We start from the raw sequence: 18454 nt of genomic DNA, 5'->3' as shown, positions 1-18454 counted from the left end.
CTTACTTATAGTTATATTCAATACATTAAAAAGAATAATAAGCGTTCTTAATTAGATATGTTAAATATTCTAAAAAGAATATTGAATGCCTCTTATTTCATAATATCCGTAATAATTATGTGATATAAAAATATAATATTATCTCCCTATTCTAATAAATGAATATGTTTATTCTTCTATTGACATGTGTCAATATATTAGAATTCCTCATTAATATTGTATGTCACCTATCATGTCATTTGTCAACATATTAGTTATCAATTTTAAATTTTCTGTTGTAATTACATTAAATTTTAAATTTTTTCACTTTAATTATATTAAATTAATAACATTAGATTAAAAAATAAAATAAAATTAATACAGATTATAAGGTGATATAACTTCACGTATTTATTTAAATCAACGATTATAATTTTATATAACAAAAAAATATCTCTTAAGTAATAATTTATTTAAAATAATTGATTAATAATTTTGATTTTTTAATATGAAAGTTTAATTAGTTTTATAACCGTGGTTCTCACGGGTTATAAACTAGTCTATGTAATATTCGAAAAATTGATTTAAGTCTTTTTCTAATATCCTTGAATTTCTTTGTATACTTTGATTTGTGTAGATATGATGTTATTTCAATAACATATGAAATATTATACAATGATACTGAATATGGAGAGAACAATGATTTAATAATAGAAGTCATTGAAGAATAATGTGTTTGAACATGAAATGAAGATCAAAACGTCGAAAAGTAGAAAGTTTGGAACAAGGAACTAGCATATCAATAAAACATTTTTGAATAAATCAAGCAAATGATCTCCTCGGCTTGAGTAATGGGGATAAGGTCACTCGGAGTGGCTTTGGCATCTTATTCGGCATTCTCGGTTAACACCGGCCGAGGCCTCGGCAACTCGGTGATACTTCACGGATGAGACAAATGATTTTTTTTACCCATTAACACACATTCCTTTTTTTCAAAAAATACATTTTTTTCAAAATTATAACCATTTTTTTAAATTATTGTTTTATAAAGAAATTGAACTTCTTTATTAATTTAATAATAACACTGAATTTTTTATTTTCAACTTACCGTACTTATTTTCTTTTTGATTTAAATATGGTGTGAAATGTCAATAAACATTACTTCAATGTCTAGAGAGTCTTTTCTAAAATACTCTTTTTTCAAAAGTTAGTTTTTAACTTAAATAAAAATACGGATACTTAAAAAAAAACATTATATCAAAATTTAACTTTAAATAAAAACTACATAAAATTGAAAATTAAATTACCTTGAAAATAATAGTCTAAAAAACTCATCATTATCAAAACTGAAAATGATTAAAAGTAATAGTTTTTAAATCATTGAAGTGCAACCCACAAGTATAGACTATTTTGTTAATACAAATACATTAAATTTCCACTTTCAACTATCTCTTATAAATTAATATCTAATTTATATAAATTTTTATTTTAATATATGAATAATTATAGTGCCTGCCCAAAGAAGGTTCAACCGGTGCCCAAGAACAGGGCCCAAAAAATCATAGGGCCCAAAAATTATTTAGTAATTCTTGTAGACTAGGTTCATTCGGCCCAAAAAAAAATTAGGTTATTTTTTTATTACTCGCCAGCTAGAAGAAGGAACGCCAGCTAGAAGAACGAGCGGGAATGAATTTTCGGGAAACAAAAAGCTGTTCGGCTTCTTCTAATCTTCTTCATTGATAATCGCAGACATGGGTAATAGAAAACATCATTGCAGGAGCAGGAGGAACGGTAATATTCAATCGTTTCTATTCCAATATTAAAGACAGGATTTCAGTTCTTAATTTTGTTTCTTCTTCTTCTTCAGCGATAACAGCCAACGATTTCAGTCTATTCTTCTATTTCTTCTAATCCTCTTCTTCACCGAGTCTCAGAAGTTCAGAACTATCAAGCTTCAAATTTCGAATTAAGAATCATCAAAGTTCAAAATCTGAAGCTTCAAAATCTTACCTGTTTGATTGTTTTAGCCTTGAGGTGTCGAAATCAAAGGTAACTTTAAACTTTAGTTTTGTTTTTCATGGTTTGTTATTTTCTAATTGAATAATTTTTGATCAATTTTTCTTTTTCTGATCAAATTTCAAAATATAGAAGTATAGAACCATCAATATCAGTTTCTGTAAATCAGAAGGAACAAGGGTCAAGGAATAACGAATTCAGGTAAATTCTCCTTTCAAGTTTTTGATTTTTTCTACTTTTTCGTTTCAGAAAAATCACAAATTCTGATTTTCTGTTTCTAATAACTTCATATTTGTAAGGACTAAGAACTATATTTTGATCTCATATTGCATGTTTTATGATTTTTTTTGGAGCATAACATTGTTATCTGACTTGAAGTGTTAAAATCATAAGGTAATTTTCGGATTTATGATATCATATGAGTATGATTGTCTTTTTTTTCTTGATAATGATACATTTGTTCTTTAATTATGATCTGATATGAGTTCTTTAATTTTTCTTTTCTGATATGCTATTTGATTTCTTATTTGGATTTTGATTTTTATTTACAGTTTTGATATCTTCTCTTGGTGATTTGAAGTGTGGAAAATCTAGAACCAAGAAGAAATCTACAAATCTCAATTCGCAAATAAGGCCGTTTCTTTCTTTTCTATAATTTACAATGTCTCCTAGATTAAAAAAAATATGCATCTGGATATGAAAAACGTAAAAAGAAACAAAAAATTGAAGAAGATAATAAAGCTCAAGCAGTTCTATGGATAAGTTCATAACAAAAAAACACAAAACTTTTCGGAAAATGAAACACAAACTGTTAATGAAGATGATATTGATGATAATGATTATGTTGATGTTGATGTTAATGATAATGCTAATGACAATGTTGATGTTAATGATAATCCTAATGTTGATGTTGATGATAATGTTGATTTTCACACTTTTGATATATTTGATCCAAGAAAATGGGATGTTCTCGATTCTAATATGATAAATATATTAGCATTGAAAGGTCCTAAAAGAGATTTATCCATTATAAAAGGTCCTAAAGATAAATATTTAAGAAGATTTTCTGCAACATATTACACTAAAACTTTACCAAATGGAGAAAAATATGATAGAGATTGGCTTGTTTATTCTAAAGAAATTGATAAAATTTTTTGTTTTTGTTATAAAATTTTTCGAAAAGGGTGTGGAAAGGGTCAATTAGCAAATGAGGGTTTTAGAGATTTGATACATCTTAACACTAGAATTAAAGAGCATGAAACTAGTATGGAACATGTTAAAAATATAAATACTTGGTATGATTTGCGTTTAAGATTACAAAAAAATAAAACTATTGATAATGTGGCTAAAAAACAATTAGAAAAAGAAAAAGTTCATTGGAGACAAGTTTTATTGAGAATTATCTCTATTGTGAAATTTCTTGCTAAACATAATCTTGTTTTTCGTGGTACTAATGAGAAAGTGTATGAAGATAACAATGGAAATTTCTTAGGCTTATTTGAAATGTTGGCTGAATTTGACATGGTTTCTTATGAGCATATACAACATATTACAAATGAAATTGGTATCCATAAACATTATCTTGGGCATAGGATACAAAATGAATTAATAATTTTGCTTTCTTCCGAAATAAAATCTATGATTATTAGAAAAATAAAAAATACAAAATATTTTTCTATAATACTTGATTGTACTCCCGATATAAGTCACCAAGAGCAAATGACTATTATTTTAAGATATGTGGATGTTTCGTCAAATGTTGTTTGCATTAAAGAATCATTTTTAGGGTTTTTAGATGTAAATGATACAACCCGCCAAGGACTTTTTGATGTTTTACAAAATGAATTGAATTTGCTTGATCTTGACATTAATAATGTGTGTGGACAAGGTTATGATAATGGATCAAATATGAAAGGAAAACATCAAGGACTGCAAAAAAAGCTTTTAGATATAAATTCTAGAGCTTTTTATACTCCTTGTGGTTGTCATCGTTTGAACTTAACTGTGACATCCCCATTTTCACGGCCAGAAAAGACCGATTTTGTTTATGCTTTATAAAAATCAGAGTACTTCTTTTAATAAAAATGTTGCAGAATTTGTTCCCAGAAAAACATGATAAATACGTTATCAAAGCATTTCCGAAGAAATGTATTTTATTCATTTTAAAAGATTTGGGATGTCATCGTCAATACAGAAACATAAGCATAAACAGAAGTTACATTTATTTACACTAGTGATCTACATCTCTTTTAAATCTCTCAGTGTAAAGTAGCTTCGTATCGACACCTGTGATACAAATAAGCTTGAGTGGGTCAGGTTGGGAAACCTGGTGAGTACATAGGGTTTTCAACCCACAATAATATAATTATTATGTTTAAACATCAAACAATCAACCCAATTACCCATCCCCATTATCTTCTTAAGGATTTACCCTAAGAATCAACTATTCCTCGTTCATTCATTCCTAAAGATCATCCTAAGGAAACGGCACGAAGTCCATCATTGCCAATGACACAGTGGTCAAGCACAACTACTAATATTATCACTTAGGCGCAGCTGCCAGAATCGTGACATTTTCTATGAGGCGCTTCTGCCGGTATTGACCTTTAAACGCTGCTGTCATGGTCATAAGGCTATCTATTAGGCGCAGCTGCCGATACTGTCCTTAGAGCGCGGCTGCTAGGACGTTTACCATAGATCAAAAAACATCTACAGGTTGTGGCGCAGCTGCCAGTGCTCATTTATAGGGTACTAGGTCCATTGCTGTCAATGTTCACTTATAGGGCACTAGGTCCATACTACTAATGTTCCTCTATATCAGCTTTCATCCCTCATCATTCATCTACCCATGTTTTACCCAACACATTTTGTAGATATAAAATACATATATAGTTTAAATTATTTAAAACATGTATAAAAATCTTTCACCCAACATAGATAGCAAGTATTCAGACAATATGCACACATAGCACGTAATTTATATTAAAATACTTCATATCTATGTGTAAGATGAAAGAGACTATGCACTCACCTGATTAGGTGGTGACTCGGCACTCGAACAACACTTCGTCATCTTAAAACAATTTTCCCTCGACAAAACCTAGTATCAATATCACTAGGGTTTAGTCTGACGTTAACCGTGACTAATTAATAGTCTAACTATTATTACTATTATATAAACGTGACATAATACTTTTCACCCACTATATACAGACGAGGCCGGACATGGAACACCGGAGGGCAGGATCATTTCGGCATAAAAGCACTTCTGAATCCAGCAACCTAAGCGGCCCTCCAAATCGGAACCCCCGTACCGCGAGTGGTTAAAAAGACATTATAACGACACTTATATAACTCATAATAATAGCCCAAATATTTATTATAAGTTCATAATAACAATACTAATATTTATTATAAGTTCATAATAACAATACTAATATTAATTATAAGTTATACGTAAAGTAGGGTAAACATAACTTACATACAAGGGGGTTTTAGCTAGCAGCCGAGCTCTGCAGGGGCAGAACTTCGTCGCTGAATCTTTCTAAGAAAGATTCGTGCAGCGCTTCAGCGCACACCTTACTATACTAAAAACTACAGAAAGATAAGTCGAATCACGAGGGACCGAAATGCTCGGGGGATAAGGAGAGAAAGACTCTTGAATCAAGAGAATGTTGCAAGAAATATGAGAGCCCAAGACTCTTATTTATAGTAATTGAATTTTCAAAAACTACCCTCATAGTTACTTAATAACCTTATAGTTATATAAACAACTAAACACCCCTTAATAATACTATTTTAAATAGATTTAATGATATTTGTACTAAACTAATGTCGAAAGAACTCAACATTAGTCTTATAATGACCGCATCGTCGATACCTTTCTAATGATATATACATATGTATATATATATATATGTTTACGTATATATGATTTATACTTTATTTTAATACGTAAATATGCTATTATAATTTGTAACTCGTTCATACGAACTCCGTTTTTGACGTTCTTTATATCCACGCGTAGGTGGAGACGTACTCTACAACTTTCGTTTAGACTCCGTCGGCTAATTTTGACTTTATTTTTAAAGTTATATTTTTAACAGGCCGGGACAGGAAAAGTCCGTTAAAAATTAATAACTTCTTCATCCAACGTCCGTTTTCGTCTGTCTTTTTACCGTTGTGCTACTATTAATAAGATCTTCAATTCTCATTTAGGTTGCGTTGGCCAAAAACCGCTTGAACTAAAATTCGAGTTTCGGGTCGTGCATTGCTATGCCGAATATTAGAAAATTCATAACTTCGTCATACGAAGTCATATTTGGGCGTTCTTTTTATGGACGCTCTCGGTTTAACATATTCTACGACTTCCGTTTAGATCACCAAGGCTAAAAAGTCCTTTATCGTAAATTCACCATTTACGTCTCCCGGTGCCATGTCGGTTTTGCCGTAAAACTTCTACGGGCCATAATTTCTTCTTTATAACTCGGATTTCGGCATTCTTTATATGCACAGAATCCTTGTAACATATGCTACAACTTTTATTAAGACTATTCTTTCTAAATAATCTTCTATCAAAAATTCGTTTTCGACACTTATTGTCTCTAAATTGACTAGACCGGATCTGCGGGCGTTACAATTATCTCCCCCTTAGGATGATTACGTCCCATAATCATCAACAAAACAGGGTTGTATAATGAATCCATACGTTATCTCTTCTTCCTAGGTAATAATTGTATCTTCTATGTTGCTTCAAACGAGTATCTAACTCTTGGACTCCTTGACTGCAGGCGGTACTCGAACTTGCACCTGCTCGTTAGACTCCAAACTATGACATTCGAGTCACAATCTCGATACTTATTGGAGACTCCTCCTTCTTAACAAACTATTTGATTTCCACAATAGACCGGTGGGTCATGTTCTAATGACCTCTCATCGTATGTTGCAACGCTTAGACTCAGGTCTCTTATAGTCAAATTCCAGAACAGACTATACCTTCCTTCATGTATAATGTGATATAATCACATCTTAAAGTAGCATTCCTAGCTACAAACTTCTTTAACAACTATCGCGATACTTCTACTGATCGCTTTGATTATCTTTTATTTCAATCTTCCGGCTTATGTCAGATGCTACATCGAAATTGGCTCTCTGAACCACGTAACATACTCATCGTAGTCGGACTCAATGTGATATGACCACTAGGGTCGAGATAACAACAATCTTCTTAGTCATTAACGAAACAATGGTAACGACATACTTGAATAAAACGAAATCAATTACTAGCTTCTTGGTAACCTTGTGACTTTCCCTGATCCAAGTATGAGTCCTGTGCTTCCGGTAGTATAGGCCTCTACTACCATTCACACCTACTCATACTCATCCCAAGTATTGTCTCGCAGTTTATCCAAGTCACCATACAAGATAATCACACAACAACTTAACACATCAGATAGCAAAACGAAGGTTTTATATTATTCCTTGAAACGATTACATGGGTTTTCAAGTTCACCCTAGATTATGCCTCTAATAGGCTACACCATATGACACTATCTACATGGCTTCTTCATAACTTGATCTCCATATATCCATCCTCACTCCTGATTCCTTGCATCGTCAGCTGCTTCGTCTAGGATCATATGGAATGCTCTTGCCTTTGGTTTTGGCAGCACATTTGGCTTTGTTGCCCCTTCTCTCTTTGGGCAATCTTGCTTGAAGTGCCCTTCCTCATTACATTCGTAACACACCCTTTTGTTGAATTTACACTCGTTGGCATAATGCCCATGCTTCCCACACTTGAAACAAGTCACCTCCTCACCGCATTTTCCAGAGTGTTTCTTTTTGCACTTCTCGCACCATCTTTCTTCACTCCCTCCTCCTCTAAACTTCCTTGTATTGGACTTGCTTCTCTCATCGGGCTTCGCAGACCCCTCAAACTTCCTCTTTTCGTCAACCTCAGTCTTGTTGGCGGCTCTTCCCTTGATCATCTCCTCAACCGACTTGGCAGCCCAGATAGCTGCCTCCAAAGTAGGTGCCTGACGTACTGGCACTGCATACTCCCATGGAAGTCCCTTAACGTACTTGTTGATTTTCGTCAGCTCATCTGGGACAAGACGCAAGGCAAACTCCATTTTCTCGGTGAAGTTGTTGGTGTATTCACCAATCGATATGCTTCCCTTCTTCAAGGTTAGGAATTGGTTCTTTAGCTCAAGCAAGTTTTGAGCTGAGCAGTACTTGCGTTTGAACGGTACCAAAAACTCTGCCCATGTTAGTTGCAGGGGCTCATTGGGGCTTAAAGTCTTCCCCAGAGTGTTGCACCAACGCACTGCTCCTCCTCGAAACTGACGTACTGCAAAGGTAGTTTGTAACTTGCCTCTGCAACCGCATGTCATAAAAGCTAACTCCATTTCTGAGATCCAACCCATGACTCCGATTGAATCTTCCTTCCCAGTGAAGGTCGATGGCTTGCAAGTCAGAAAATCCTTGTACTTGCATTCGATTCTCTCGACTCCATTATCCTGATCGTTTCTCCTAATCACTGGCGGATCAGCTTGGCCCACAGACCTGCTGTAGTTTCCCTTCTCAGACTGCCCGTCATTCAGATCGGGCTCTACGATTGGTATGGTAGCTTCCTCGCGATTCTGTTGGAGCAAACGTCTTGTTTCCTCCATTTGGCGATCCAACATCATCTGGATCATCGCTTGCACCCCGGCCATTGTCATTGGATCAGGAGCGGCTACCACAACGGGTATTTGCTCAATTACCGGTGGTTGATTCCCGTTTCCGTTCGTGTTCCCGGCTCCACTGCGGGTTCTTGCTATTTCAATCTATTCACCAATTTAAATGTCCGGTGTGTAATGACGAGAATTTAGATAAGAAGGATTTTATTTACGATCGACGTGTAAATCTCCTTATCACTCCGAAAAGTTACATGTCAGTTCTAATACCGTAATTAAACGTTTAGAAATCTGAACACATAAAGTTTCCAGATCTGGTCGGCAAAAGACCATAGATCCGGTTATACAATACATATTATAAATCATTTAGCACATAAAAGCATGTTAGGCATTTTTCCTAAATAAGCTAGTGCTTGTGTCTATTCATGTGCATTACCTAGATTTATTAGACACACTCCTCACGATCATCGCTTAGCATTCTAAGTTTAAGTCTAGAAATAAATCCATATTCCTAGTTCGCTTAAACTAATGCTCTGATACCAACTGTGACATCCCCATTTTCACGGCCAGAAAAGACCGATTTTGTTTATGCTTTATAAAAATCAGAGTACTTCTTTTAATAGAAATGTTGTAGAATTTGTTCCCAGAAAAACATGATAAATACGTTATCAAAGCATTTCCGAAGAAATGTATTTCATTCATTTTAAAAGATTTGGGATGTCATTGTCAATACAGAAACATAAGCATAAACAGAAGTTACATTTATTTACACTAGTGATCTACATCTCTTTTAAATCTCTCAGTGTAAAGTAGCTTCGTATTGACACCTGTGATACAAATAAGCTTGAGTGGGTCAGGTTGGGAAACCTGGTGAGTACATAGGGTTTTCAACCCACAATAATATAATTATTATGTTTAAACATCAAACAATCAACCCAATTACCCATCCCCATTATCTTCTTAAGGATTTACCCTAAGAATCAACTATTCCTCGTTCATTCATTCCTAAAGATCATCCTAAGGAAACGGCACGAAGTCCATCATTGCCAATGACACAGTGGTCAAGCACAACTACTAATATTATCACTTAGGCGCAGCTGCCAGAATCGTGACATTTTCTATGAGGCGCTTCTACCGGTATTGACCTTTAAACGCTGCTGTCATGGTCATAAGGCTATCTATTAGGCGCAGCTGCCGATACTGTCCTTAGAGCGCGGCTGCTAGGACGTTTACCATAGATCAAAAAACATCTACAGGTTGTGGCGCAGCTGCCAGTGCTCATTTATAGGGTACTAGGTCCATTGCTGTCAATGTTTACTTATAGGGCACTAGGTCCATACTACTAATGTTCCTCTATATCAGCTTTCATCCCTCATCATTCATCTACCCATGTTTTACCCAACACATTTTGTAGATATAAAATACATATATAGTTTAAATTATTTAAAACATGTATAAAAATCTTTCACCCAACATAGATAGCAAGTATTCAGACAATATGCACACATAGCACGTAATTTATATTAAAATACTTCATATCTATGTGTAAGATGAAAGGGACTATGCACTCACCTGATTAGGTGGTGACTCGGCACTCGAACAACACTTCGTTATCTTAAAACAATTTTCCCTCGACAAAACCTAGTATCAATATCACTAGGGTTTAGTCTGACGTTAACCGTGACTAATTAATAGTCTAACTATTATTACTATTATATAAGCGTGACATAATACTTTTCACCCACTATATACAGACGAGGCCAGACATGGAACACCGGAGGGCAGGATCATTTCGGCATAAAAGCACTTCTGAATCCAGCAACCCAAGCGGCCCTCCAAACCGGAACCCCCGTACCGCGAGTGGTTAAAAAGACATTATAATGACACTTATATAACTCATAATAATAGCCCAAATATTTATTATAAGTTCATAATAACAATACTAATATTTATTATAAGTTCATAATAACAATACTAATATTAATTATAAGTTATACGTAAAGTAGGGTAAACATAACTTACATACAAGGGAGTTTTAGCTAGCAGCCGAGCTCTGCAGGGGCAGAACTTCGTCGCTGAATCTTTCTAAGAAAGATTCGTGCAGCGCTTCAGCGCACACCTTACTATACTAAAAACTACAGAAAGATAAGTCGAATCACGAGGGACCGAAATGCTCGGGGGATAAGGAGAGAAAGACTCTTGAATCAAGAGAATGTTGCAAGAAATATGAGAGCCCAAGACTCTTATTTATAGTAATTGAATTTTCAAAAACTACCCTCATAGTTACTTAATAACCTTATAGTTATATAAACAACTAAACACCCCTTAATAATACTATTTTAAATAGATTTAATGATATTGACCGCATCGTCGATACCTTTCTAATGATATATACATATGTATATATATATGTTTACGTATATATGATTTATACTTTATTTTAATACGTAAATATGCTATTATAATTTGTAACTCGTTCATACGAACTCCGTTTTTGACGTTCTTTATATCCACGCGTAGGTGGAGACGTACTCTACAACTTTCGTTTAGACTCCGTCGGCTAATTTTGACTTTATTTTTAAAGTTATATTTTTAACAGGCCGGGACAGGAAAAGTCCGTTAAAAATTAATAACTTCTTCATCCAACGTCCGTTTTCGTCTGTCTTTTTACCGTTGTGCTACTATTAATAAGATCTTCAATTCTCATTTAGGTTGCGTTGGCCAAAAACCGCTTGAACTAAAATTCGAGTTTCGGGTCGTGCATTGCTATGCCGAATATTAGAAAATTCATAACTTCGTCATACGAAGTCATATTTGGGCGTTCTTTTTATGGACGCTCTCGGTTTAACATATTCTACGACTTCCGTTTAGATCACCAAGGCTAAAAAGTCCTTTATCGTAAATTCACCATTTACGTCTCCCGGTGCCGTGTCGGTTTTGCCGTAAAACTTCTACGGGCCATAATTTCTTCTTTATAACTCGGATTTCGGCATTCTTTATATGCACAGAATCCTTGTAACATATGCTACAACTTTTATTAAGACTATTCTGTCTAAATAATCTTCTATCAAAAATTCGTTTTCGACACTTATTGTCTCTAAATTGACTAGACCGGATCTGCGGGCGTTACATTAACTTTGTGTGATATGGCTAATACTTGTAGTAAAGCTAAAGGTTTTTTTGGAACAATACAACATATTTATACAGTTTTTGCAAATTCCACTAAGAGATGGCAAATTTTAAAAGATAATGTGAAATGGTTAACTCCTAAATCTTTGTCATCCACTCGGTGGGAGAGTCGTGTTGATAGTGTTAAAGCTATAAGATTTCAAATTTTTGACATACAAAAGGCTTTATCAAGTATCCAAAAATGATAATGATCCAAAAATAACAAGTGAAGCTAAATCTTTAGCAAAAAATGAACTTGTTAACTTTGAGTTTATATTGGCTTTAGTAATTTGGTATGAAATGTTAAATACTGTTAATTTAGTTAGCAAACAATTGCAATCAAAAGATATGCTTATTGATGTTGCTATGGAAAAAATAAAGGGGCTGATTTCATTTTTTAAAGAATATAGCGAAAATGGTTTTTTAAATGCTTTAGAAACTGCAAAAGATATTGCCTTGGAAATGGGCATCGATCCAATATTTTCTAAAAAACATGAACCTAAAATAAAAAAACATTTTGATGAGATTTCATCCCACACTTCTTGTAGTGTTTCACAATGCGCGCAAGAGAAATTTAGGGTTAAATATTTTATTTATATTGTTGATTAAACAATTACTTCTTTAACTACAAGGTTTAAACAATATCAATAATATGATAAAATATTTGGTTTTTTGTTTAATTAAGAAAAACTACATTCATTAGATGATATAACCTTAAAATCTTGTTGTAAGTCTCTTGAAACTTCACTCAAGAAAGATGAGCAATCTGATATTGATGGAAATGACTTGTATGTTGAGTTAAAATTACTACCACATCTCTTGCCCAAAGAAAAAATGACAGCAATTGATATTTTAAACTTTTTAAAACGTGTTGATTGTTTTCCTATTACATCTGTTGCGTATAGAATTATGTTGACTATTCCTGTTATTGTTGCATCTGCAGAACGAAGTTTTTCAAAATTGAAGATTTTGAAGTCCTATTTACGATCTACAATGACTCAAGAACGACTTAATGGATTGGCTTTGATGACGATTGAGCGTAACATGTTGGATAAAGTTACATATGAAGATGTTATTAAGAAATTTATTTCAACAAATATTAGGAGGATGACAGTTTTCAAGTAGAAACCAATTTGTTTTTTGTGTATTATTTTGAATGAAATTTTAATTTTATGTATTTGCAATAAAAAATTAAAATGTATATTTTTTTTTCTTAAATTTTGAGATATTTCAAATTTTAGGACCTATTTTTCATTAAATCGCACAGGGTCTCTAAAATCTCGGGGCCGGCCCTGATTAATTATTATAGTCAATAACCATAAATTAGTTATTCTTTACAATATACATAGGTATTAATATTTTATCCAAAATTTTTACTCTTGTATAGGACACCGACATTCGCCTAATTAGTAAATAACTTGGTTATGTTAACAATGAAATCCCTAAATTCCACATTGAAAAAAATATTACACAACTCAATCATTTTAATCGGAACTTTTGGATCCCTATCAAACTAAAATGTTTTGTCATACACGCTCTTACGGAGAAAATACCAACACTTACGGGCTTAAATACGTGGGAAAGAAATTAATTTAGTTTTTATAGAGTTTAAAACACAATATCCAAATTTTTATTTAAGAATTGTATTTTAAATGTAGAATCAATTTAGGAAGTGTATTATAAGATACACTCTAAAAACTACTTAGACTAAAAGGAGTCGACTCGCCATGGAAGCTCGCTACAGGTCAACAAACATGTTGAACACCGACCCCTAACGCTCGCTAGGGGGCTCGCTACCTTAGTCGCGTTATACTTTTGGCGAGAAGAGAAAGATGGTGATGAACAAATTTGATTGGTGGAAGTGAGGTTTGATCGGATTGCTCTTTTTGACTCAATTTAATTGTTGATATTGATTTCAATAACTTATTTACCAACTTTCATTAAAAAAAGTATTTAATAAAAAAAATATATTCAATTACCATTCAACTAATATAAATCAAACCACATTCCCAACAATTTACACAAACAAAATATTGTATCTCTCTCACAAACTCTCTTAATTCACCAAAGAAAATTGTCTTCATCTCAAACAAAGAAAACCCCAATCTTCGCCGCCATTTGAGTAATTCATACCGATCTTTGTCGCCATTTGGCCGATGATCTTTGGACGATGGACTATCTTGATCTAAATATGTCACTGGAAGACGAATTGGAAGGTCGGTATTCGAAGGAAGACCTGTTGTTTCAATGTGTTTTAGTTATGAAGTGTGTTTTTTATGTATTAAGTCGTGTATATCGGTGTTAAGTCATGTTTGTCGTGGTTTGAATTAAATTGTGCTTTTAGGTATTTTAAGTTTTAATTTATTGTAACTTTTTTAATTTAATATGAAATTTTTGTGTTTTAAAAAATAAAATTGGTATTATATTAATTGTTTGTGGTAAAAAAAATTTGTTTAATATTTATGCACAAAAAATGTTTCTATATTAAAATAAAGTAATTTAATTAAATTACAAAAAAAAAGTAAATGGAGTGGTAGGAGTGTTACCATTTCCTACCAAATGCTAAGATTAGGTGCTAAATAGTCAAAAATAAGATGAAACTCCAAAATCTGACGTGGTAAGGTGTTAGGAGTGTTAACATTCTCGTTAGCGTTATTGGAATTCACACAATATATATATATATATATATATATATATATATATATATATATATATATATATATATATTCCCGTTAGCATTATTACAAGTTGGGGCTAACCCACTTGGCTAACAAGGAGATGTTAGACTAACAACTAACTAGGAGGTCCCGGGTTCAATCCCCGGGAGAGGAGAAAAAAATAATTATTTGCCGTTAAAAAATATATATATATATATATATATATATATATATATATATATATATATATATATATAGAGAGAGAGAGAGAGAGAGAGAGAGAAGGGTTATATGGAAAACAAAAACTCTAAAAAACATTACAATGCATAAAAAAAACTTAGAGATCACAATTTTTTTTTTTTGACTCTTTTTACCAAAAAATCACAGGTATTTTTACAAATTCGTTGAAAAAAAAAATCAAAATTTTTTTTTCAAAATTTTTTCAGCGAATTTAATGAAAAAGTAGCGATTTTTGTATAGATTAAGTAAAAAAAAAGGTTTGTGATCTCTAACTATTTTTTTAATGCATTTTTATTATTTTTAAGGGTTTTTTTAGGATATTTTTGTTTTCATAAAACCTAAACCTATATATATATATATATATATATATATATATATAAGTGTTGTAAAAATCGGTCTAGGCGGCCGATTAATCGGGGATTAATCGCTAGGCGGTCTTCAACCGGATAGGATTAAGGCTAATCGGTCGGCTTTATCGGTTTTGGTCAAAGGAGGTCAAACTCAAAGCTAGACGGTTTAAATCGGTCCTGGGCGGTCCTAATCGGTCCTAGGCGGCCTAATCGGCCAAATTTTCAAATTTTCAATTTTTTAAATATTAAACCAAAATTTTCAAAATTTCAAAAGTTCATAGTATTATTAAAGTTTTTCTCCAAAATTTTCAAAATTTCTATGTTTTCAAATATACAAATACCCAAATATACTTCTTTTCTTAAGATATATTAAAATTTGAATAATTTTTCTTATTAATTGAATGATAAATTGTTGTGTTTGTTAAACTTATTATTAAACTTTTATGCTTATTTATTTATATTAATTCCTACGATTAAAGTTAGATTTATAAATTTTTGAATAATTTTCTTAATAAATAATGGTCTCCGATTAATCTCCGCCTAACCGATTAATCCCTAAACCATAGTCCACCGACTAGCTAACGTCTAACGTTTTTTGCAACCTTGATACATATATATATATATATATATATATATATATATATATATATATATATATATATATATATAGAGAGAGAGAGAGAATAACAAACTAATCTATTTCTAAACACCATCTATGTCTCCTAATGACCCTTTAGCCAAAGACCTTTTTGTTACTTCTCAAAAAATTTACTATATAATGTTATACCGTCATAAAAATACTTGTGATATTGTATGTTATGTTGACTTTATACAAAATAATTATACAATGTACAAATATATAACAAATAAATTTCAATTTTAAAAATTTAATTCGTAAGATTTAGACGACAAGGTTAAAAAGGGCAAAGACATATTGGTCTGCACACTAACGCATTTCTACTTTGATTTAAACAGGCACCACATCACCAAAGCATGCGTTTGGCTACACAAGGAGGGGCCCACTTCCTTTTGCTTATTGTTTTTTCACAAAAAATGAAAAAATTTAGACAAAATTATATAAATTGCCACTGCAGTTTGTAAAATTTATTGTTTTTTTTCGTTATCACACAAAAAAAAAAAAAATTAAGACAAAATTATATAAATTGCCCATGCAGGTTATTAAATTTACAGCTATAATCTCTAATTTTTTTATTATTATTGATGAACACAATTTTTTCTTTGTTTTGTTTCTTACATGATTGGTTATTGTGATTTTATTTTGTTATAAATCTAATCTAAAATTACCATGTACCCCCCCCACCTCTCTCTCTCTCTCTCTCTCTCTCTCTCTCTCTCTCTCTCTCTCTCTCTCTCTCAAGAATAGTGATGAATGCCTATGCCTTCCTCCCCCCTCTTCTTAGCTCGTCATAACAATTGTCTATTCAATCTCACTTCCTATTGTATTAGTCAAACTAAAGAAACGTCCATATCCCCATCACCCTTCCACCTATTGTTACGCCCGCAGATTCGGGATAGTCAATTTAGAGATAATAAATGTTAAAAATGACATTTTGACAGGTGATTATTTAGGACAAATAATATTAACAAAAGTTATAGTGTTTGTGACAAGGATTCCGTACATATAAAGAACACTAAAATCCGACTTCGTATGAAGAAGTTATGCTTCTTCGAATTTCACGATTAAACCGACATGACTTTGCGTATCATAAAAAGTGAGATTTTGATAAAAGTACTTTTTAGCCTTAGTGATCTAAACAAAACTCATATTATTCGTTAAACCGATAGCGTGCATATAGAGAACATCCAAATCTGACTTCAGTAGAGGACATTACGATTTTCCAAAGTTTCAGCATAGCAGTGCGGGCATAGAAATTGAATTTTAGATCGGTCGATTTTTAGCCAAATTGATCTAAACGTGAATTAAAGATCTTGTTAATAGAAGTTCAACGATAAAAAGACTGTCGAAAATTTAGTCTGTATGTAGAGGTTATAAATTTTACACGATCATTAATAGTGTAATCTTCTCAGGCTGTCAAATTTAAGATCGGTCGAGAATTAGCCGACGGGGTCAAAAGGAAAGTTGCAGTACTCGGAAATACATATGCGTTGATATAGAGTACGTCGAAAATGAAGTTCGTATGGTTGAGATATGAATTTTTGAAGATTTAACCCGTACATGTGATATCTGCCATGTAGCCCCTGTAGAAAGCCGCCACGTGTTCGAAACAGAGAGGTTGAGTAGCGCCTAATCAGGTGCACGGCGCAACTGACCTTGTGCGGAGCGCCTTGTAACACCCGTTTCCAGGTATTTCCATTTTCAACCTTAAAATGTCAAATTATTGCAAAGTAAGTCATTACGCGGGGCGTACATGAAGTGTATATCGGGCGTAAGTCAGTATTTGGATCGTGAACCTTCTTGAGTATGTTGGGTATACACGTTGAGTACGTTGGGCGTACACATTGAGTACACTGGGCGTATTCGTGCTATTCCCAAACCCTAAATTTTTAGGGTTGTGTCCCCTATTGAAGCATCTTATTCCCCTTTGGACCTTCTTATGACCATTCTTCATCCCTATTAGCCCTAATATCGAAACCCTAACCCTTAAGTGTGAGTTTAGAAGGCATTGAGTGATTTTTAAGTGTTCTTGGTGGTGAAGGTAGATCATTGAAGAAGTGGTGGAGCATTCAAGCTCTTGGATCTAGAATCTACACCTCATTGTTCATCTCCAGAAGGTATAAAGTTGATACATTGAGGCTTGCTTTGCTAGATCTTTTTTAAGCTTAAGTTAATGTTCATTTTGTTGCAAAACCATAGTCTTTGTGAATATGGACTACTCCATACCATTTGAGTTGTCCTTTCAGACGTTTTTTAGCGCATGGTGTCATAAAAATGCAAGCTTGGTCCTTTCCTTTCATCCATGCATGAGTTATGGAGCTTTTAATGATGTTAGAAGTTAAGGGATTGAGCTCTCTTTATCCATGCAAAGGCATAAAGTTAGAGACTTTTATGGATTAGAATGTCTTTTAGGGTCAGATCTGAGGTTGGGATAAAGTGACTTAATGATTAAGAGCTTAAAAGTTGAGATTTGAGTTTTGGCAGAGTACGTTGAGCGTAAATCTGGCTATGCCCAACATAGCCAGATGGGGACTCATTTTTCAAGATTTGTGCTCTACGCCCAACTTAGAGCCTTGGTACGCTAACCGTAAAGGTCAACTGTGTTAAACTTTAACTTTTGACTAAGTGTGATTTTTGGGTCAATATATGACGGTTTTGGCCTTGGAATGGGCAAAATGGTCTTTTGCCTAAAATTATGGATTAGACTTGGCTTGGGACTATTTGAGTACG

The 18454-nt window shown here is 33.1% G+C and overlaps 1 pseudogene; it reads left to right on the top strand.

Annotated features, from left to right (window-relative positions):
* The first annotated feature begins 1730 nt into the window (after positions 1-1730).
* LOC145104208 (uncharacterized) lies at positions 1731-12965 on the top strand (annotated as a pseudogene).
* Positions 12966-18454: the final 5489 nt, after the last annotated feature.

This window comes from Lactuca virosa, chromosome 4 (genome assembly GCF_052849685.1).
Source record: "Lactuca virosa cultivar CGN04683 chromosome 4, Lactuca_virosa_CGN04683_v6, whole genome shotgun sequence".
Classification (NCBI taxonomy): domain Eukaryota; kingdom Viridiplantae; phylum Streptophyta; class Magnoliopsida; order Asterales; family Asteraceae; genus Lactuca; species Lactuca virosa.
The sequence above is the reverse complement of the archived record's forward strand: the minus strand, read 5'-3'. Positions and strand labels throughout refer to the sequence as shown.